Below are 24,274 nucleotides of genomic sequence, written 5' to 3' on the forward strand. Positions count from 1 at the left end.
AAATTGCTTTTTTTATATTATAAAGATTTAAATATTCAAGCATATGTCTACAAGAGGTTTTTTTTAATTCTTTTAAATAAATTACTGTCTTTTTCTAAACGATATCCACGATTTCTCTGGTTCTGCTGGACCGATTCAGTTAATTTTTTTTTAACTTGTCAAACTTTAATTATTCAAGCATCTGTCTTAAAATTCAAATTATTTTCGGAGTTTGCTGTCTCTCTTCTTTGAATTGCTGTCTTTTTCCAAACGATTTCCATGATTTCTCGGGTGTTACTAGACCGATTCACTTAAATAATTTTTAGAGAGTCCTCTTTATAGACTTGTCAATACAATTATTATTAATTTTTAACTATTCAAGGAGACATTTCTAACAGCATTTTCCAAAATTCAAATTATTTTCGAAGATACAGGGGTTTTGCTAACCCGGACTTGCTTTTTCAAATGATAACCACCATTTTCAAGGTTCTACTGGATCGATTTGCTTAAACTTTTTTAAAGAAATTCTAAAAGTGATACAAAAAGGGTTTTTTCAGGCTGTCGATATTAAACGTTTCCAAAGTACCAGACAATGCGACATTATTCTAGATTAATATTTTATTTATCGGTTTCAGATTGTTAGATGGATTGAAATCGTTGGTTTCTTAGACCCCAATTCATCAGAAATTATTTTTATAATTTTGTTTTTTTTTTTTGTATTCTTCTAATGTTAATAATAACTAACAAACAATTTTTATTAAAAATATTGGGTAGTCGAAAACGTCTTTTCGTATTTTTAATCACACCTCCATTAATTTTTTTTATATTTATACTAATAAATAAATAAACGAATGTGTACCATTTTGGTCGACTACTTTACCGCTAGAGACATTATTCCATCAGTGTAAATCGAAAATTCCAGAACGGAAGCGAGCGAACCATTGTCGTACTACAGGAACTGATACAGCATCATCTCCGTAAACTTTGCAAATTTCGTTGGTGGCTTGCGTGGCGTTCTTCCCTGTTTTATACAAAAATTCCAAAATAAGCGAATTTCTTCATTATTTTCACTCATTTTTGAACAGCTGTAACTTTATTTCAACTTCCCAGAACTTAATTTATTTTTTGTTTAAATGACCTCACCTTCGGACACTATTTATATGGTATGACACAATGTGATGGGTAGCACTGGAGATATACGACAAGATACGAAAATACTTTTTCGACTACCCAATATTAATTACTGTCTTTACGATACTTCAAAAATTACCTAATTTGCTTTTGCCTCTAGATTAGAATACTGCCTTATTGTTTTTGTATTCCAAGAATCATAGACGTTTTTTTATCTGACTTTCACACACAAAAGTTATTAAAATCATTTTTTGTAAGAGTCCAAACTCACAATTGAGGTTAGAATACCTATTACAATATAAGTGACATTGTATAGTTCCTTCTGCTGCATTTGTGACTCTATGAAAATATTTACCCAGCTAACATTATTGTGTTGCACGAATTATCTAGCATAAAGCGGCATTAATAAACTTGGCTTATAGAAGTCTTCGACTTTGCGGGTAATCCTTACACAATATCACGCATTCTCTAGCAAGCTTCCAGTCAATATTGTCAATATTTTGGTACGTGTGTGCGTTCATTAGATAAATAAATACCGCAACAGAGATTACATGCGTAACAGAGGGATGCTCGTTTTCTTCGGAATTCCCTTTTTGCTAATTTTTCCATCATTACATTTCAATGGGCACATGGACGCGTTGGAAGGAAGTGTTGACCCAAACGCTGTCATATGGCAGTGGTCGGTGGTGAAAAAACTCATGTTCATTGGCGACGCAGGTGAAACTTTTCGGCTTAAGACGAAGACGTGCTAAGATTTTCGAGCCAAAGTTATTAAAGCGAAACAGAAAGTAAGCAAAGTCATTTGAAGATTGCAGGAAATGGGTATGTTTACATGCAGAGGAGCGATGCTAAAAAGGGAGAGTAAATTAAAGCCCACAAACTAACACGAGTCTACTAAATATTGGATTTTAGTTGATCCTTGCAATATGCATAGAAAACAGTTACTTTTCACATGCAATTCAATATTTAAACTGGATTTGAGAAGTGGATTATATTACATTACATTATCATTTGCAAACACCGATTTGGTTGTTATTAAAATTCAATATTGTATTAAGGTGGCCATCGAACGCGATAAAGAACTTTATTACTGCACAATTCATTACAGCGTGCATTTGTGAGGTTTGAAAATAAAGAAAAGTTTTAAAAGGCCAAATAATAGATGCTACTTCAGCGTCTCGTTGACATCTTTAAGAGGCACACCTAGTGTGACAGCTTAAAAATTAGCCATTTTTGGGAATTTACAAAAACAAAATTAATTTTAGGAGTATAATTATAAACATTTTAGGAACAAATCAAAAAAAAAACAATTTTTATAGAAAAAAGGTTTATATTTCTGGACTTCCCCTCTAAAAAAGGTCTTCTACAGCTGCAGTGAGCTCCGCCTTCTCCGTAGATGAAACTCAAAAAAAAAATATTTCAAGAAGATTTTGTCCGTACAAAGACCTACGGTCTAAACAAAAATTAAAATATTTACAATAAATTTGGCGTTCTCGAAAAAAGAGTTGATTACACCCATTATTTTTATCATTGGTCAGATAAAAAAAAAGCTTTTAGGTGACTGTGTCAAACTTAAAAACTATTCGAGATATCGGTTTACAAGTTTTGTATTTTCAGTATCAGCAAATTTTTTATCTGAGCCTCGATGCGGTCACTCAATCTCACAGAAATATTATGAACTCTTCAGCATGTCTAGTACCTATGAATTCTCCAAGAATTGAGTGGCAACAATGGCTTGTAGTAGTTAAAGACCATTCATTTATATTAGTTAAGTAGATAGAGAGTCAATCTAATAATGCAAATTTACTAATGAAGGAAAGACAATATTGTGGACCGAATTCAAATTCCATTTTGTAGGATTTCGTAAAACCGTGATATTGGGAAGAAACGAGCACTTACTTAATATCATAAAATGCTCTTTGTTACTGACGACTAATATGGACGATTAACTCAGTCCAAGGGATGACTTCGTTGCCAGTTACTTACAAAACAAGCCTATTGGCGGTAAGTGTAGATTTACGTGATTGGCTTGGCGTTGTTCTGAAAACTCCACTGATACAGATACTAAGTTCTCTTTGTATGCTTTCCATACATCTTACCGTATTTTTCTTTTCCATTATTGGCCACCATACCAACATGGGAGTACCTTAAGTCACAAACGTTTTTGCAACTGTAAAGTGCTGTAGCTGCTTTCCTCACCCTAGCTTCCAAGTTTGGTTTTCATGCAAGCTTCCTGCCTAAAATTAGTTCCAAGGAGCTTGCCTTGTCTTCTCTTGCTAGCCTGCTTAATTTATATTAAATACCATTTATTTTAGAGTGAGAATCCTAAATTTTTTAAAGAAATTGTCTCAATTTAGTGCCTCAAATATATTCTATTTAAAAACACTGCCTTGCCAATGACAATTATTGCGTTCGTAGAGTGATAAAGTAGGTTTTTTTGTGATAGAATATACCATAGAAATATGTATAATCGGAGCGGGGTAAAAACGAAGTCATTATGAATTTCTACAAGCGCCCAGCATTCTCGCTACTCATCATTTATTAGCAGCCAATGAAGCGCACCCCGCCTGAGTCAACCCACTAAACTATTGACCGACGTGCACACGCAGCGAGCGACAGCTACGACGACAGCGACACCCATTGTCATCGGCATTATTAGCAATGAACCGCAAGCTATCACGCGCTCAGACCTACACATTGAAATGCACCCACGACATGCACAATAAATGTTGGCAATTCTTTTGTTAATAGGACTTTGGTGCTTTGTTTGTGGTTGAGACCATTTTGCAAGGACAAAGCGACAGCCAAAATCCTTATTGTAAAATTATACACACTCCAGTTGGTATGCTGTATGCTCCGTGCTGCTCGCTTATTCCCTTCCTACTGCTTCCTTTCGCAAGCATTGAAAAGCGTAAGCCAACGTGCTCCAATGGCGCTCAACAAAAGCGCGTCAATGGCGGACCTAAGTAAATACACATGCACAATCACACACACATACACACGTGTCGTAAAAAAGTTGAAGAAATGATTTAACAACCTAAAGAAACTCAATAAACAAACTCGAAGCTCGCTTCGGAGATGAGAAGAAAAGAACCTTTTTAGCTGAACAGATGTGCCTGCCACCGCTAAGCTGCAAAAAGCGAAAATTTACACAAACATAATATAAATATTTGCATGCCAAACATACACAGACTAATATATATATATTTATATGTATATATAAACATGTATTGAGGTTTAAAGTTGCATGGCAGATGAGGTTCCCAATATTTGTTGGCCAACCAATGAATAATAAAATCAAGCACAATGAAGCAAACACTCACATGAACACACACACACATACACGAAAAGCTGAGCTTGTACTTATGGTTTTGTTTGCTGGCGCTCACATTAGCCGTTGTATTCCCCAACAGGGTGTAGTTTTTATTAGTTTGGTCTTTTTCGACAGCATTGTGTTTTTTGATTAACTTTGAATTTAAATTGCTTGGAGTGTACGAAAATGCAAAATAGCTCGCACAAAAGCATTGTTGACTTTTCTCCTTTGCCAAGGAATATGCTATGCGTGAGCGAATTTATTAATTTCTCACCTTACTTCTTAGGTTTTGTGCAATGCGAATTGAATTATTTATTGGCACGTAGTGAGCCAAGTGCAAATATGTTGTGTGTGTGTGTGTAGATAATCAAGATACGCTTGGTCAATAGCAGATAAGTGAAAATTTGCATGCATATATGTTTGAAAGTGAACCGTTTGCTCAAGATGAGATATAGCGTATACGCCCGGAATAATAATGAAGAGGAACTCATGATGTATGAGAGTACTTTGGATCTTTACTTCTGACAAAAAAAATAAATAAAACTATTTTGTGTGATAGATTATTTTTTAATAAATAGGAGATGTGGAGAAAGTAATCAATGTGGTATAGAGTTGCTCATCTGAGAATACAGTGAGCTTCTTTTCAAAGTATATTTTGCAAGCATCGACTTTGTAGCTTTTTTCATACTTTTGCTCCAGCTCTGTAAAAATTTTAAGTATGTAGTCTTCACATTCCTTTTATATAATTTTCTTGATTTTTGAGTTAAATTCCGGAGGTCTGTCTGTACGTCCATCCGCACGTCTGCCTATACAAGCCGTAATTTAAGTAAAACTTGAGATATCGCCTGAAACATTATATAAGTGTTCCTTGTTAAAAAGGAACAAATCTTTTCAGCATTCCTTTGGAAATTGTGAAATTACTTGAAATCAGGTTATAACACGCACTCTTCACATACAACGGTTATGACGAAAACTCCCAAAAGTGCGTTCACTCAATAAATAGAAGCGTCAGAGACATTAAATTTTGCTGCCGAGATACTACAAAAAAGTTTTATGGGAGCCGATATCAAAATTGGACAATGGTCATGGCACTGCCAACATTAAAAGTTAAATTACTAGATCCTATTGTGAACTTTTTATAGGAAAATATTTTTCAAAGGGGTTTTTTAAGAAAATGATCAACCTCCCCCGAGTCAAATTTTGCCTCCTTTTCCTGCTCTATACAGGGCACTGCAGGCTTAGGAAGTACTTGTCCAACATGGGTATAGTCCATTGCCCAAACGGCCGATTCTGCGACATGGAACAGGAAACTCCAGAACATCTGACTCTGGATTGCCCAGCAATTTGCAGAAGCAGGCTCTAGGCCCTAGGTTTAATCTACGTGGACAGGGATCACATCATCTCAGTCGCGCCCAGTAGGCTCCTGGAATTGTTCAGGATGCTAAATCGTTGTTACCATATGTGATATAGGGGAGGGCACAATAGACCATAGGTCGCAGTGCAGTGCAGCCATCTATCTATCTATCTGAGGGCGTATACTAGTTCAGAAATTTGAAAAAATTTAAAATTTTTTTCATAGTTTGATAGCTTAGATATTCAAAAATATCTTTTCTATATATGTATGTAATAAATTCGCATCAATACTACCCTTAGTGTTAATATAACTTAGGCCAATGCTTTGAAGTGAGTCCACGGCTGTCATCCTCGCAAGTTGCAAGAACTTAAAATGTTTCCAGCCGAACTCAGCCTTTTCTAAGTTTTTTTTTTTTAAATTTTTTTAATTATATTTAATATTGGCTATACTTTTAAAGTATAGCGATGTATACATACCTACCTAATATAATAAGGGGAAAATATTTTCTTCTTCAATTATGCTAATTTAATGCTGGTTAATACTTGAGAAATCTTTTTCGCACATATTCTAAATCTGCATTCGCTACTAAGTAGGTAAAATTATTACTACAAAAATAACAGTGACTACTTTAGTGTCAGCCTAGGATTAAAACAAAACCATATACAATTCCAGCATGTAATCTTGCATTTTATTAAAGCAGTTATTCAAATTTACTTTATGCAAAAGATAAACACATTATGAGCAATCATTTCTTAAAACGAAAAATTTAATAAAAACCTAAACAGCATTAAAGGTTTAGTGTGCGGTGAACGGAAATTAAATAATTCTCCAACAGCTTTGCTTCGCTGTTTCTTCCGAACGATATTTGCATGCAAACTGTCTGCTGCCAGCATTTGAGATCATTTAGAAATTTAAGCTCAGTGTTTGTTTTTCTTTGCTAAAATCAGCATATTGAAATAAATGAAATTGCTTGACAGCTAAGTCTAAGCTGCTTGAGCAGTTCATTATTGTACGAAATTTACACAAATTAAATAAAGTAAATAGTATTTCATAAAAGGCTTCCGAATGCAAGCTCCATTCACTTTGCACAATCATCCGGCCAATCAGTCAGCAGCAATAAAGCGCCGCTCCTTACCTTTGATTCACTCACAGCACATAATGATTTCATTTAATTTTGAGAATTCCCCCACATAAAAGCTGCTCCGCATGTCTGCGCACAGGCGAAACAACACCAAAAAAATTCCGTGCGCTTTCATATAATTTTATGCCATTGTACAGGGCTTGTAATCCTTTTGTGTTTGGTGAGCTTTTATTATTTGTGCATTCGTTGAGTATTTTATTCCAACTGTGCAATCGATTGGCAATCTCATTTACTCGGTGCTCACAACATTGGAACACAGGTTGAACAGCGCTGGCATCGATTGTATTGGACTATGAGCACACTGGTCAATGAAGCAGAAGCCGCAGACGTTGCTGCAGGAGAGCCAGAGGAACTGGGAAAGTATGTAGAAGAGAAAAAAGTAATAAGCCAAAGCGAAGAATGAATGGAATGCCAGAGATTTAACACGGCAGGTGCATTTCTACTATTTCCACACCCTTTGTGCTTTTGTATTGTTGTAAATGCACATACATACCCACACGTAGATATTATGTCATGTCATTCATGTGCTGCAGTGCAGAATGCCAGACATATATATGCCGCTTCTGCGAATTTTATAGATTCTAGGTAGCATGCCAAAGCACGTGTAACGATTAAGACGAACTTACTCTTAAATATGTTTTTGTATAACAACGCATATGTCTGCTTTGACGTAAAAATTTCTAAGTTACCTAGAAATTTAAATTTTGATAGTGTAGTTATTTCGGTTTCGCTAAAAAAGTCATGATAAGTGATTAAGTTAACTATCATCAACTATACTAGACTCAGGATTTCGTGTGGTGTAGGAAAAAAGTTTTTTTTTGCAAAATTTAATTTTTTTAACCACATCGTTAGCATCGCGGCTGATACCCGTTAATATACACAGCAATGTTGTAGTTTTTTCATAGCATTTTGGTAGCAAAACTTGTCTTGTTCAGAAAAATATGCCTCAGTTTGCCATTATCTCTGTATTGTAGCAAAATGTTTATCTAAGAAGTATTCTTTTAAATTTTCATTTAGGAACAATCCATATTTGGAGTAAGCTATGAATATAGAAGCAATTCCAAGCCGACTTCATGCAATCACTTGACTTAAATTTTAGGACTGGCTTGATGAAGCAATATATTCTTTTCCATAATGTGAAATAATTTTTCAGCAATTTTCCTTTTCAAATCTGCTAATGACACGCTATATTGATATTTCTCCATTTTCGAAGAAAAAATTAAATTCAAATACTTGTATATATTTTTCTATTCTTACTAAGAGACTCCTCGAACTCTGTTCGGATGGCTGTCAAAAGAAGACCGGCGAAAAATTATGGATTAAAGTTTTATCCAAATTCACACATTCACACACATTTTGCGATTAAACAGCTCCAAAATCCTGTCTAGGCTCATGCAGTTGTTGTGGGTCCTGGTTCATGGTGAGCTATCGCGACCTTGAGACGTGGTAGCTTTTTTTTAATTTTCTTAGCAAATTTAATGTACATATTTTTTCCATAAGAAAATGAAGATTTCAAGAAACATAAAGCCTATTAGCTTTTCAAAAACTTTAATATTTTGACGAGAGTATTTTCCATTGAAAATAGGATATTGTACATTTGTATTTGAGGTTATGTAAATAAGTTGTGAAAACGAAAATTGTTGATCCTTTCATTACCTGCAATTTTGCCATACAACTTTTTTCTGTAGGACTCGTAGTTTCGCCGGGAATCCGCTTTTAAGGGGTTATATACAATTAGAAGGCCGAAAAAAAACTTTTAAATTTATTCATCCAAAAATTTATGCACATATGATGCTATCTTTTAACTGTATTTAAGACTTAGTATTAGTAAAAATATTTATTTGCAAAGGAACTACATCTCCCGGAGGTCCTCTCAAAAAAGACGTTTTGCGGTCATCACTATGTATATCTCTGAACTCATCTTCTGAAATCTTCTGAAATTAAAAACAAACAAATAAATTTCGTTAAAATAATGTCAAATCTAGTAATTAATTGGAAAAATAAGCAAAATAAATTTTTTTTGACAAATTGCGGTTTCTCAAAACAAAAAAACGATTTTTGACCAAAATTTTGGTAAAAAAATCCATTTTTTGCGATTTTTAGCTGTAACCCCGTGTGCGATCTTCATTACAGTTAAAAAAACGATTTTCTGTTTGCGGATTCATTTTGGAATATTTGGATCAAGAGAATCCGGTTTTCAGAAGGACCTCCGACAAAAGGAGTCTGGTGGTGAGAACGATTTTTCTGCTTAAAATTATGTCAAATACCAGTGGGCTTACTCTGTAAAACGATGCGAAATGCAAAGCGATTCGAAAGTCCAATGGGATAGATAGGCAATTGATACTCTGTATAGCTTATACATCACTAACAATGCTCTTCATCTTTGCTTTTTGTTCTGCGTTAAAACTGTGATTAAATGATTATGGCATTGTGGGATCGTTATTATTCTCAGGAAAGAACTGAGAGAACAATTAGTAAAAAATTGTGGTTTTAAAAATTTCTTTTACATGTAATTTTTTTGTGTTTTTACATAGCTTCATGCAAAATTTCCTTTTCAATAAACACGCACTTTTATATATTTTGGACAACTTAAGACCCCTATTAGAAGCCGCTCAAAGGACCACCTAAATTCCAGAAATCGTGAAACTGTCGACGACATTGACATTCACTCCGCAATGTCGCGCAGCGGTGGCCCGGCTGCGTTTATTTTGAAAACAATTTTTTTTTCATAAATTATTAGAAGTACTTTTGTTGTTTTGTTTTTGGTACTTTCCTGTAAATTTATGCAAAATAGATCATATGCACGCCGTTTTATATTTTAGCAGCAATTAAAAGAAATAAGTTATGATTTGAAAGTTACATTTGCAAACGATGCGACTTCTTTATACTTGTTGCACAAAAATTACGAATGTAACGTGTGTTTGGCAGTTGCTGTCGCAAAGCAGGGTGCCGCCAATGCAAAAGGGGAAAACTAAATTCGAAATTTTCATAATTCGTTACGATTGTCGAATGACAGAGAACCAAAATTGAAGATGCAAACATTTCTTTATTTTGGAAACCTTTTACAATTAGAGTGGCTTAAACAACCGATATTATTTTCAAAAACTGCATTCCTCATTCAATACCCGTCGTGTAAATATTTCAAAATATTAAAAAAAGAAAAACGATTTCTTTAAATATACATATATGTAAGTGTATATAAGCCCTTAAGCAATGCTCAGAAATCCATGGTTGGAATTTCTTTAATTTAAATAATTTTATTAAATATTTTTCCTTTATTTAAACATTTAAAATTGATTTAATGCATTTTAATGAATAGGTTTTGACTAGTCAACGTTGTTTTATCGATTGTATTGCATTTTTATATCGTTTCAATTTGCAATTACTTCTTCTTACTATAATTGTTATGCTGTTCCTACACGTACATACATGTATGTAATTTATGACCTTTGAACACTTGGCAGCCCTTAACAACCTATTCAAAGGCATGTATATGTTCCGTCTTGTACTCTGTTATTTCTACCCTCCGAAACCTATCCATTCAAGTCGTTATACATTGAACTTGCGAGTGACGTTGGCACCCATGACAGTATTTTGCACTTTGGCAATTTAATAAAACTATTTGAAAAGCTGAGACTCAACCACCGTCAACTGTCCTAGCAAACATGCCTAACCAAGGTAAATTAACGATAGGAAAGTGTGTTGGGACAAGTTCTCAGCGGGTGAACTCTGCGTGGCACATACTTAACGATAGACACACACGTACATATTAGTTTGCACATGTGCAGTTCCTCCCTCTAATGACCAATGTGTCGATTTCTTCTAAATTAACTAATTAAAAGTTTCGCAGAATTTTCTAGCTGTGGTGTAATTAAGCCAGACATAGTGTCGTACATGCAAAAAATACTTAATATTTGCTTACTGAAGAGGCGTTTTCCAGACATTGCAATTCTCGAAAGCATCGCTGCGGAAGAGTGAGTGCGATACAATCTAGTATGACAGCATGTACATATATTTACTCCAATACTCTGACAATTAATCAAAGAGTCTTTAGTTTTCATCTTTTAAAAGAAATCTTTATTCAAGAGGCATCTATTTGGGAGCAGCTTGTGTGCTAAACCCTTGGGGAAATATGTTTTTGACCTAAAAATTAGATTGTTTGTACTAAAAATTAGGAAAATAATAAAAGTTTATATTCTAGGATTTTATCATCATCTTCCCTCAGGCTCAGTTTCATCTGAATGGTGCGGTGGTGTACGAACAATTTTAACATTCACCTAAATTGACAGTGTGGTTTTTGGTCAGGTGGAATCGGTCCGTACTTCTTTCGAAAATAAAGCTGGTGACACAGTTAATGTCCATGAACGGTATATATCGATGATAACCAACTTTTTATGACTGCAATCAGAAGAAGTTAATCTTGACAACATCTGGTTCCAACAAGATGGTGCTACGTGTCACACAGCACGTACAACAACCTAATTATTGCGTAAAAAGTTTGCAGATTCGATTATTTCAAGAAATTGTGACATTGAATGGCCTTCAAGAAGTTGTGAATTAACACCATTAGACTACTTCTTATGGGGATATTTAAAGTCATTGGTCTTGAGAAATAAACCAAACTTCTTACGTCTTAGAAGTCAATATTGAATCCGATTTTCGCGACTTCATCGAATGCGTTCCTGAAAAAGAAGTCGTGACGGCAATTTGAATGATGTTATACTTCACATTAACAAAAAAATGTTTGAATTTCTTTTTTTTTTTTGTTTGGAAATAAGCCATATCACTCGTATTGCAAAACCCTTACTTGTGTTAATATTCCTTGGAAATAATCCACATTCCATCCTAAAAGTTGAACACCATCTTTGCTTTATTTAAAAGGCTATTTTCCGGCTTTTTTAATTGAAGAATTTCCTACCTATCGAATCTGGAATTTAACTGCATAGTTTGCAATTTCACTTCATTGCAAAATACTTAATTACTTATACGTAAATAATCCCACTAATACAGTGACAAGTAAGGGCATAACAACTTCGACCTTAAGCCACAATTTAGTTTTGCGAAATGCTAAAAGCATTTCAGTTCAACGAAATTGGATCAAAGTCATTGGATTTCTGCGAAATATCGAATTGAGCCAGTACAACTTAATAAAATCACTAACAAATAACAACAACAATAACAACAACAAGCGTTGCATGTGTAATGACAACAATTTGAAACAAAACAACCCGCACTGCCGAGTCACCGTAGAAATGACAGCCAGTCAATATTGTGCAGTGATTGCGTGTCGAGTGAAAGTGAGCGGAGGGGGTTGCACGACTCAATGCAAGTAAATCCAATAAAATACTGCCTGCAAATGTATCTCTGTAACGGAAATTCTATGGGCCATTGTGTGCGTTTGAGTATCTGTGATTCAAATAAGTGGCAATTGTTGTTGTTTGTTGCATTTTGCGTTGCATTGTAAATGCAGGATAATAAATTTCAAGTGAATATAATACCATGGAAAATGAAAGTAAACGAAAAAGTAGAGTGTAGAGAGCACAAAGTAAAACATAAATGATGAGAAACATTTAGAAATTTAACAGAAAAACTCGAAAGAAATGTTAAACTCAGTGGAGTGGCAAAAAGGGTGATGGTGTGGGAGTCACGTTCAATATCAATCGTCGGCCATAGGCTGGGATAAATAAATTTTACGGTTTAATTTGTCTAAATAAACTGGAACTACATACTACTTCTATACGGACGTAAGGTTTTCATTTTCAAAGAAATGGTTCATTATAAGAATGCTATTTTAGAATTGTCGAGAATTAACAACTATTTCCAGTTAATATTTTTCAAACAACTGAGTTTGGGTTTTTCTTATACATATAAGCGACATACTACAGATTATAATGAAAGAGAAAAACGCTTCTATTTACGGGTTAAGCATTATTAAAGTGTATTCACAAATTTGCTTACGAACGGAGAGATGCAAATTAGACAATTCCAAAATATTTGTAAAATATTTCTCATGTGAGTGAATTATTTTTCATTTGAGCGAATTATTTTGATGCTCAATAAAGCTAAATTTAAGTTCAAAGGTGAACTCTTCTATGGCTTTTTATAAAGTTGTTGCTAAATACATTAGAGACTCTGCATAACAAACTATATTGAAGGAGCCATTTCCACTTGAGAATAAAAAGAAAATATATATGTGTATATTTTTTGTTTTGCATGTATGTATGTATATCGAATGTAGTTATAATTGAGAATATTCTCCGAAAACTTGAAGCTAATCCGGCAATTATTTTCGGATATATGAGCGTATTTTTAAGAATTTTCATCATACTTAGTAACATTCAATACATTCACAAACGCGCTTTTCTCGAAACTATGTTTTCAGAGTGGGTGAGTAAATTTCATGGAAACAGCTGAACCGGTCAATTTGACAATTTTAAATGACTATCATATAAACATATATTAGTGTATTAGTGGAACCTCTTGTCCTGTTCTTCATATGTATTTTTAAAGGCATATTACACTCCAAGGTTTATATAACTTACATGGGCTTACATGGGTTTCCTCTGGGAAAAAACAGCATTTTTCAAAAATTGTTTTCCATATTAAAAAATTAAATATTTTACTAGATATTGTTACAAATATACATACATTATGAAAAAAAAAACAGAAAAAACGTTAACTTCGGCTGCACCGAAGCTAATATACCTTTCACAGGTGCATTTTTTTTAGTAACTATCTGTTCAGTTTGTATGGAAGCTATGTGCTTTAGTAATCCGGTCTGAACAATTTTTTCGGAGATTACATTGTTGTAATCTATACCAAATTTGGTGAAGATACATTGTCGAATGTGAAAGTTTTCCATTCAAGAACTTGATTCCGATCGTTCAGTTTAAATGGCAGCTATATGTTATAGTAGTCCGATGTCGGCCGTTCCGACAAATGAACAGCTTCGTGAAGAGAAAATGACGTTTGCAAAATTTCAAAAGGATATTTTAAACACTGAGGGACTAGTTCCTACAAATACAGACGGACGGACGGACAGACAGGCAGACGGACATGGTTAAATCAGAGAACATAAAACATAGAGAAGGTGCAAATTGAATTCTGTATGATGTTCGATTGGACGGCTAACAGAGCTTATAAGATTGAAGTAAGGAATTCACCATTCTCGCTGCTATTTAGCAGATATGAGCACGTTCAATGGCAGAAATATATGTAAAACGACTGAATTCTTGCGAGAATGAGTAAAGAAAAATGCTTTGAAGAAAAATATACAAACTCACACAAAGATTGTATTATATGAACCATTGTCACATAAGTATGCGTGATTATTTTGTGTTATAAGAACCATTGTTTTCCGAAAAATGTTAAAAATTTTATGTTATAAAATTTAACAAAAAATAATTTTCTATAAATTATTATTTCAAAAATGATATTAATTTCGACTATTATGAAATGAACTTAAATGTGCTCATATAAACACTTCCATTCATTCCTTTATATTATTTCTTTGGCACATTTGTCTGTATGTTTACGAAAGCAAATGCGAGCCACATACATACATATGTACATACATTCATAATAACAAGTGTCGCACGCTTCTTTCGCATCTCCGTTTTCATGGTCAACCAACGGCGGAAACTTGCGTTTTGTCAAAGAGTCAAGTGCTGAACAAATTGATTTGTTATTTGCATACATACATATTTGCATACATTGCGAAAGCAAAAATTGAAGCATGGAAATATCACAACGCTGTTGTTGGGAGTATCATAAGGAGCATGCATACATATTTATGTCTCTTCATATTCTTGAGTATGTGAGAGAGCTGTGTTTGTACACATTTTTCGCTGTTAAAAATGGAATATCAAAGAACTTATTTTTCTTCGATATTCCCTGATTGCGCATATGTATGTACATGCTATGGCATCATAAGCCGTACGTATATTATTTCTCTTCATATTCTCTGTTTGAGTATGTGGAGAACTGTTAAAAATGTTAACATTTCACATCGTGAATTCTGAAGTTGTGAGGTGAATTCCTTACTCCAATCTTATAAATTGTTCGACATCGAACCTGCACCTTCTCTATGTTTTATGTTCTCTGGTTAAATCGACTCAGCTCAACATACTGATCATTTATATATACATATATACTTTATAGCGTCTCCAACGCTTCTTTCTGGGTGTTACAAACATCGTAACAAACTTAATATACCCTGTTCAGGGTATAATTATGTTCAGGGAAAAAAAATATTTTAAACTCGGCCAGTGCTACGCTATTTCCGGAAGAAAGATGCGCCCGCTTTGGCAGGATAACTCCTTACAGGATTAACTAAAGTAAAAAAGAAAACAAAAATCTTACCAACCGACTTCAAAAACATAGTTTGAGAAAATCGCGTTTAAAGACGGTGTACTTAGCCTAGGTAGAATATAGGGCACAAGTTCCCAAACCTGTATCTCCGAATTTTTTACTCGGATCAACTTGAAAATTTAGGACAATATTCTGGAGGTGTTGTACAATTTAATAAGACAACAAAAAAATCGATTTTTTATACCTGTAAACCCATGTAACTCCTTAAAACTTTGTATTTTTCCGATTTATGGTTTCCTTAGAAATTTCGGGCAACGTTGTTTTTTTTATTCAATGAAGATGATCAGACAGTATCGTAGAATATACATAAATAAAATACAGAAAATAATTAAATTAAAATACTGTTTGTTACCATAACATAAAAAATATCAACAAAATAAAATGACTAATTGCGATTTTTCAAAATAAAACGTTAGAGAGCACTTCTTATATTGTTACATGTATATCATCAGACCAAATTCAAACTGAAGAAAAAAAAATTCCGCCTACTTTAGTTCGGAACTCTTTTTAACAACTTTAAAATAGACTCCTGTCAATAAGAATCCAATAAAAGCATGCTTAATTTAATGAATCCACACACTTACTATGAACCTTGGCTGAGATGTATTCAGTGCCTTCTGCGAATTTTAATTTAAAATGCCATTCACTAGAGTCGTTTTCAACCTCTATTCAAAGTCCTGTTTGCTAAAGACTAAAGTCTTTTGGTACGAGTCTAGCATTAACATGCTTCACACTCAAAACATTTTACCATATTTTTACTTTAAAATTTAAACTTTAATAGATGCATACATTTCATTTAATTGCACTAACCAATTGCGCACCAAAACTGTGCAGAAGTGTGGCAAAATCCATTTAATGTCACATTAGTCAGCGATAAAAGAATCAGCATGACTGACGAGACGCGCTGCAAAGCTGGCTAAATTTATCACTTAGGCCGAGTGCGAGCACAACGCTTTTTTTGCCAATGCAGCCACGCTTTTTCATCATTTGTTTTTCAACACCGAAAAACTTTCCATGGCGCCAAAAAGGCGGAAAAGTTTGCGAGCAATGCGCCTTGCTCTTTTAGGGCTCGATGCTGCTCCACATGTACTTATTTATTGTTGTTTTTGCCATTACAATAAGATAAAATATTTGCTGTTGGTATGCAGTAAACAAAAGCCGAATAAGGGAGTAGGCAATGTGCGTTGAAAGGAAAAATCAATGCAGACGCATACTTACATACATATACAAATACACACACGCACACACATTTTGTGCTTGCATTGGTTTAATGTGCACCCTCGATTGGAGGGTAATCGCAGGAACACACTATCCTTTGAGCTCGAATTGTTTTGAAATGCGTGAATTTTTATTTGATTTTATGCTTACGATTAAACAGCAACAACAACAAACCATAGGCCATAGTGCCTGGCCAAGGGCATCAATGCACTTGATTTATGCGCCTGAAAAGTCATTTAAGGCTGCGGGGGAGGGTTAGCCCACATCCCCCGCCACACACCAAGCCACGCAACCAAAATTTAGGATAACACACACTACTTAAATAATTCATTGAACTAAAACGTACACACATACACCCACACATATTACGAATATTTACATATATGTGCGGGAGTTGTAATTTAATGCCGTGAAACGAAAATAGTTTTGTAGTATTTGTGGAAATCTGTGCAGCAATGTTTGACATTAATCTAGAAATTCATTGGAAGCAATTTGACATGCTGTCGACATGTGGTCGGAGCCGCAGTGCAATGCAGTCGAAGGAAATCAAATGTACTGAAAATCAATAAAATTACTTGCACAAGTTCAGCACCGGGAAAACTGAGAGCTGCCATGCAAACATACGTACCCGTTAGGGTGGGTAAAGAAAAATGACTATGAAAAATATAAAAATGAAAAATTATTATATATTGGTTATATATTGGTTATATCTGACAGCGGAAGCTGAAAATTTTATACTACAAATATGTAATATGTATGATATAGTCAGTCATTAGCAATAAAAACCTCAATTTCGATTTTTTGATGATACGTTGTTTTGCATTTTATTTGACGATATATAGTATATGATATCCATTGATTTTTGACGATGAATATCTCGTAAACGCTTAGCTTAATCAAAAAGCTATAAGAGTTCATTTCTGTAGAGCAGTCCATTTTTCACAAAACTATGAATTCTCGGATTCATAACGATAGTTTTTCATTGTGTTATAAAGTTCTTAAAAAAAGAATTGTCTTAAAGTATTCAAACGTAAAAATATTTTTAACGGTATAGAGAATCCTCCCATATGACGTCCTGTATTTTAGGAAATTTTAAGAATTCTTTTCTACTACCAGTAAACAAACATATTTATAGCTTGGAGAATGAGTTTATTTCTGGCATACAGGAAAGGATTTTTTTTTTGTGAATATTATAACAAGTTTTTCAATAAGAACGCTACAAAAATTGACCTGCTCTTTTCACATTTCTCTTCAGTAAAATTTTGTTATTTCATCGTGGAAAGACATGCCATCCAACGAGTCGAAATTACAAAAATTTACTACCGAAATTCGGAGTCAGTGCGCCTCTATTTTAAAAGCGTTACGTTCAATTTATAGTCGTCATAATTGTCCTGACAGAACTGAGCGTCCAGTGGAAAAATTTGAATCCACAGGCACAGTACAAAATAATCCCATGCCAGTGGGAGAAAGAAGTGCGCGTAGTGTCGAGAATATTGCTGCTGCTACTGCATCAATTGAGAAAGACCCTCGTATCACCTCTCGTTCTCAAGCGTTGGGCATATTTGTAATGTCGTTGTGGCGAATTTTGCGAAAAGATTTCGTCCTATATTCTTACAAGGTCAAATTGACGCAAGAACTGAGCCTGAATAATCGTATTTCGTGAATTGCGCTGAGCAACAACTTGAAAATGATCCTGATTTTCATCGAAAAATCATCTTCAGCGATCAGGCGCATTTCCGGCTGAACGGCGTCAAGTCTATGGTCTATGCCGATAAGCCACCGATCATTGATAAACTTCGTACGAATATCGAACGCGAAATTCCAGCAGTATCAGCCGATTTATGCTTGAAAACCGTTGAAAACTGGGCCATGTAAAAGGAATCGAGTTTCGTCCATAATGGCATCGTATGTACTTTCACAGGAATAAAGAATTTCATTGATATCCCAACAGTTTTTGTAACGCTCTTATTGAAAAACCCGTTATTAGTAACTATAACGTTGAACATTTTACGTAAGGCCTTTAATATTCAAACTATGGCGTAAAAAACAAAGCGGGCCGAAAACGTCTTAAACCCGAAACGAGGAAGATCCGTAAGGTTATACCAGATAATGTTGATAAAAGTGCATTTTATCGGAAGAGAAGCACGTTGAAGGGGATGAAACTGATTTCAAAGATTGAATAAAGAATTTATATTTATTGGTCTACAACTTTGCTTCCGCCGTTTTTTTTTTTAAATTTAAGGCTTTATTGTATAAAAACGGTTACAAAAATGTTATTCAAAATATTGGCCGCCGCTAGCTACTATTTTGACCATCTTTCTGGCAGCATGCGTATTCCGTGACGAAAGAACTCCTCATCGTGTGCCATCGATCGGAACAAGTGGTAGACAGATAGAGCAACGTCTGGAGAATACGGCGGGTGGGGTAAGATCTCCCATTTCAGCGTCTCCAAATATTTTTGACCACCTCTGCGACATGAGGCCGAGCATTGTCATGCTGGAGAATGACTTTATCGTGTCTTTCCTCGTACTGTGGCCGTTTTTCTTTTAGTGCTCGGCTCAAACGCATCAATTGCGTTCGGTATCGATCTCCTGTGATGGTTTCACTTGGCTTTAGCAACTCATAATATATCACCCCAGCTGGTCCTACCAAATGCAGAGCATGACCTTGGCGCCGTGAATGTTCGGTTTTGCCGTCGACGTGGAGGCATGTCCAGGCTTTCCCCATGATTTTCTTCGCTTAGGATTGTCGTAGTGTACCCATTTTTTGTCGCCAGTTACAATGCGATGTAAAAATCCCTTTTGGTTGTGCCTTGAAGCAGCTGTTCACACAGAAGCGGCGTTCGACATCATTTGGTTTCAAGTCGTAAGGAACCCAGTTTCCTTGTTTTTGAACCATCCCCATGGCTTTGAGGCGTTTTGATAGTGCTTGCTGTATCACATGCAACGATTCGGCCAATTCTTTCCATAAAAATACCAAGGATAAGGTGATTCGAAGTTAAAAATAAACATTGGCAAAATTTTTTATTAAATTTAGAGGTTAGAACCGCTAAAGTAGCCTACGAAGACACTTGGTTATAGACAAGTATCAACTCTGTGTGGTCTACGGACTTTTCGAATTCGCACTTTTCATCTTCGATTCAGTACTTATGACAGCATTTGATCTCAACATCCACACTGCTTAATTGAAAATGGTACTTTTCTCTCACATTTTCTCTGTTTCTATTTTCCTTAGAAGTTGATTTCTTCTACAATATTGACAATATATGCGAAGTGGTAACAAAATGTTCGATATCTTTAGCCAAGTCGTAGACAACCAAACTCTTAAAGTCAAACGATAGTGACCAAATTATTCGCTTCCAGTAAGCAATCAATAAATAAGTATGAAGTAGTAGTGAAAGTGGGTTAAAAGTAAACACATGAACATACGTATCTATACTAACATTCAGCGGAAAGTAAAAATTAAAGCAATTTTTTCATATATTGAAGCTTAAGCTTATAGCTATATTACCGTGCATAGACATATATGTACATATATGCATACAAAGCAATCTTAAAATATATTCCCGCACATATAGACGACCTACAGATAATACATACGAGCTCTATGCCATACCTCCATATCATTTTTCTGGACTGTATATGGTTGAACATTACCGTTAACGGTGGTGGTGGCGAAGTTTTTGTTGCCTGTGTTGGCACTGGGGGAAACACCAAATTGACATTCGCGTTGACACAACGACTCCTGCACTTATGATGGAGATATAAACCGACACACTTGTTCGCAGCATTTTGAAAGGAAAAAATCACCCTTGAAAACAGCTATGTGGCTGAACCACTCTAAGCGGCTACACATTATATGCTACGTATGTGTATGTATTCATGTGGGTATATGTGAGCTCAAGATGAGAGTCTCTCTTGGATACATTAAATGGAAAACAAACACACACACGCTCATCCGCCAGTGATTCAGCAAGACGGCATGGAAATCAAATCGTTACTTAGGAAATCAATTCAATGAGGCGAAATTTGCAAATATTATTTGCTTTGTGGGAGTATTATGTAAATGAAATTGCCAATAGGTTATCATAAACAGAGACAGGCTAGCAAGCAGCGGCATACATGCGGGCGCACCAGCAACCGAGCGGGCGAATTTCGGCGGCACAGCCGGCAATAAAACGGAGTTAAAGGATAATTTTAATATTGCCAAGCAACGAAAAACAAATTGGGAATTAGCAAAATGTAGTCGCGCAGTAAAAGCTGAAAGCAGCGAACCAAATTTATGAGCGACATGCACTGACGGCGATGTACAAATGCAAGAAAAGTTGCGCAAATAATTCTTAATTGAAATTAGCAATTCCAAGTTTGAGCTTCGCGAATTCCAAACGTTTCTTTCATTCACTTTATTTGTCCTCATCCAATAAATTATCATTTAAAATACTCTTCCTAGAATAGCTTTTTACTGACTTCAAGTACTTTGGCCCTAACTAACATATTGCTGAATTCATAAATTTAGGTTTAATCTGTTGATACACTCAAACTTCCCACTTCTCATTTCCAATGCTGAATTTAACGTTGCTTCGAGGCTGTTTGTGTGAGCTTAATTTCCTAATAAATTTCGTGGCATTCAAGTGAGCTTAAATATTGTAATGAACTTATGAAGCGGAGACGCGCCTTTGTACTTGAAATTCAGCATTTTTACTAAACGTTAATTTAAATTTGAATCGGTAGGTACTTGTGTGAAAAATGGCATTATGTAAATGATGAAATATATTATATAAATGTATATGACAGTATAGGTTGCATACTGGAATGTGCCGAACAAAAACTTAAATTTATGACTTTGAGTATTACGTTGTAAAAAAGTGTAAAAATTTTAAGTTATATTTAACGATTTAAGATTTGCATTTTGATCTCGAATAACTATTGTACGTGTCGACTTAGCGAAAAATTATATTAACTATACTAATGCGGTAGACTTTGAAAATGATAAAAAAGCAATTCAAAGTTATACTAACGGCAAACATTCATGGTAAAATAATTTACGTCGGAAAAAGAAGGGAGGGCGTTTGAATTTTTAAGGACTGAAAACAGCTTATTTCCATTTCCGGCAAAACTACGATTACTAAAGAAAAAAGTTATATGACAATTTTGTGTGTAATGAAGAGTTTTATAAATTTTGTTAATAAACTTTTTTCGCCTATACCCAAAATGTATGTACATATAAATTACAAGTAACCAATATATTGATTATTTTCATGAAATTTGGTGCAAACTTACCTCCTTATATCCAAAACACATTATATTTCTTTAATTTAAAATATTTGACTCTTCTACTTCTATTGTTCTAAGATCGAAAAACCCCTTTCAATAAAAAATTCGCACGTTAAAATATCAAAAAAGTTATCAGATTTTAAAAACTTTCTGACCATATAAAAAATATACACAAAAGCTTTCTCAGGACATTCAAAAAAGAAGACCCTAAGATAGTTCATATTTTTACCAGATATTTTTTCGTCATTTTGGATGTAATTTTCGTGGTATCTAAAAAAAAAAATTATATTTTTTCGTTCCACTTTATTTTATAGAAAGTTTTATTCCTTGATACTGAAAATTAATAAAAAAAAAAAGAAAATATTAATTTCGGTTGCGCCGAACCTAAAATGTCCTTCACCAATACAAAAGAACTTACATTGGTCGTTCGTTTTATATGACAGCTATATGCTATAGTGGTCCGATCTGAACAATTTCTTCAGAGATTGCACCATTGTCTTGGAGAATAACCCGTGCAAAATTTTGTGAAGATATCTGGTCACACGAAAAAGCTTTCCATATAAGACCATGATTCCGAGCGTTCCGTTTATATGGTGGCTATATGCTATAGTGGTACGACATCAGCGGTTCCGACAAATTGGAAGCGCCTTTATGAGAAAAGAGCCTGTGCCAAATTTTTTAAACGATATCTCAAAAATTTAGGGACTAGTTCGCGCATATACAGAGGGACGTATAGATTGAAATGGCTAAATCAACTCAGTTCACCATGCTAATCAATTATATACATATGTATTTTATAGGTTCTCCGACGTTTTTTTGAGTGTTGAAAATTTCGGGGAAAACTTAATATAGCCTTAGGAAGTAATTAAAATATAAAATATTGATTCCTCATATTTGTACCCGCAGAATATCTTTAATGTTCACACATTGAGAGCATTTGCTTCTAAATCCGAATGAAGAATTTAAAACATGAATTTTGTAATATAATTTTTGAAAGAAGTGCCCGACAAAGTAATATACCGTAAGTTTTTGCTTTCTCTGTCAGTGTTATCGTAAACTCTATTTTTTACTAGCTCTTTAAGAAGCAGGGAAGGAAATGGGGTTACAATTTTGAAACGAAAGCCGATACTTGCGTCTTTACAACAATTTTTGAGTGCATTCTAAGCCACATATGGCCAACTAGTGTTGCAACAAACAGCACAGCCAAGAGTAACACCCGCGGACATAATGTGCGCTGGCACTGAAGTGTGTGTGTGCTGTCGCTTTTAGCACATACTCATATGCGGCTTGTAAGTAACACCTATGAGTGTGCGTATACTAGTGGTTTTACTGGCGCTGTAACCTGGTTGATAAGCGAAGTGCAATCAACGACTGCAATTTTTGCACTTTCGGTGCACTTACGCAGCTAAGTAGACCGGGGTTGCATTTTGTAGCGGTTATCTATTTTAACAAGCTTTGACGGTAAAATTTTAACTTTATAACTTAAAACGCTGAAGCTTTTACTCTTAAGCTGTTGCTGGAGCAGTGGACGGATAGAGTTGTTGCAGATGTTGACAAATCGAAGGTATGCGTATTGTTGTAATGCAGAAAAGATTCGATCGCTTACGCATGTAACTTAAACATAAGTATTAGGAGTCGAGTCTTTCCATTTGCCATAAGAGATTGCTGCTAATTTGATACGAGATTATCTTTTTCAGATAATAATGTGCACTTGCGTCAAAAATGAATGAAATTAGGTTAACAATTCCTCGATACCCCATATACCCAATATAAGACTTCGAAGTCCCGGTTGCCGTATACCGTAAATATCGGTCAATATGTAAAATATAGGTGGAAAAATACTAGGTGGAAGTATAATTTTGGATACTTCAGTTTAATGCAAAAAATCTGTAAAAGGGGTCCATAAAGTACTCCAGCTTCCAAATATTAGATATAATGTACATTCTAGCAGACGTTATAGCCTTTTCGCACAGACAAATTAATTTAGTACATTAAAATCATAATTGGAAATCCAGTTTTTGCCTTTCTCACAGCCGACTACTCGATTAGCGACCAGTTGTTATACTTCCATTCATTCTTCGTTTCCTATTTTTTCTAATTATAAAAATTCAACAGTTTATTGCTATTTTATCAATGCACACAACCACATTGGCAGCCTGGACAGCAACCCGCAGAGTTAAGCACAGCCAAATTTGCCATGTAGACAACAACCCACGGAGTTGCATTCCAGTTTCAACGCGATTTCGATTCGATTAAGAATTAATGGAGTAGAATAAGAGTATTATTTCGTTTGTAGCCCTTTAATAGAGCAAAGGCTGTTTAATTGATCAATTAACTCTTGTGCGAAGAGGCTATATAAGACCACATGTGACGGTCAGTGTATATGATCTTCGTAAAATTGCATTAAAACATCTTCACGTATAATCTTTAGTATTTCGAAATCTTAACGCAATCAGCCCAGACCCTCTCCTAACCTAAATACAATCGATATTATT

General features: G+C 34.8%; 1 long non-coding RNA gene across 2 annotated transcripts in view; it reads right to left on the reverse strand.

Moving 5' to 3' along the window:
- The window catches only part of LOC120768965, an 88,070-nt gene that overhangs the window by 24,039 nt on the left and 39,757 nt on the right, over positions 1 to 24,274 (reverse strand). The window contains exon 2 of one of the 2 annotated variants that reach the window (XR_005704808.1): positions 8,747 to 8,852. The exons of the other annotated variant lie outside the window; for it this stretch is intronic. This is a non-coding gene — a long non-coding RNA (uncharacterized LOC120768965). Of the gene's footprint in view, positions 1 to 8,746; positions 8,853 to 24,274 lie in introns of those variants that run through there. 2 annotated transcript variants of the gene reach the window in all.

This window comes from Bactrocera tryoni, chromosome 2, assembly GCF_016617805.1.
Source record: "Bactrocera tryoni isolate S06 chromosome 2, CSIRO_BtryS06_freeze2, whole genome shotgun sequence".
NCBI classification, from domain to species: domain Eukaryota; kingdom Metazoa; phylum Arthropoda; class Insecta; order Diptera; family Tephritidae; genus Bactrocera; species Bactrocera tryoni.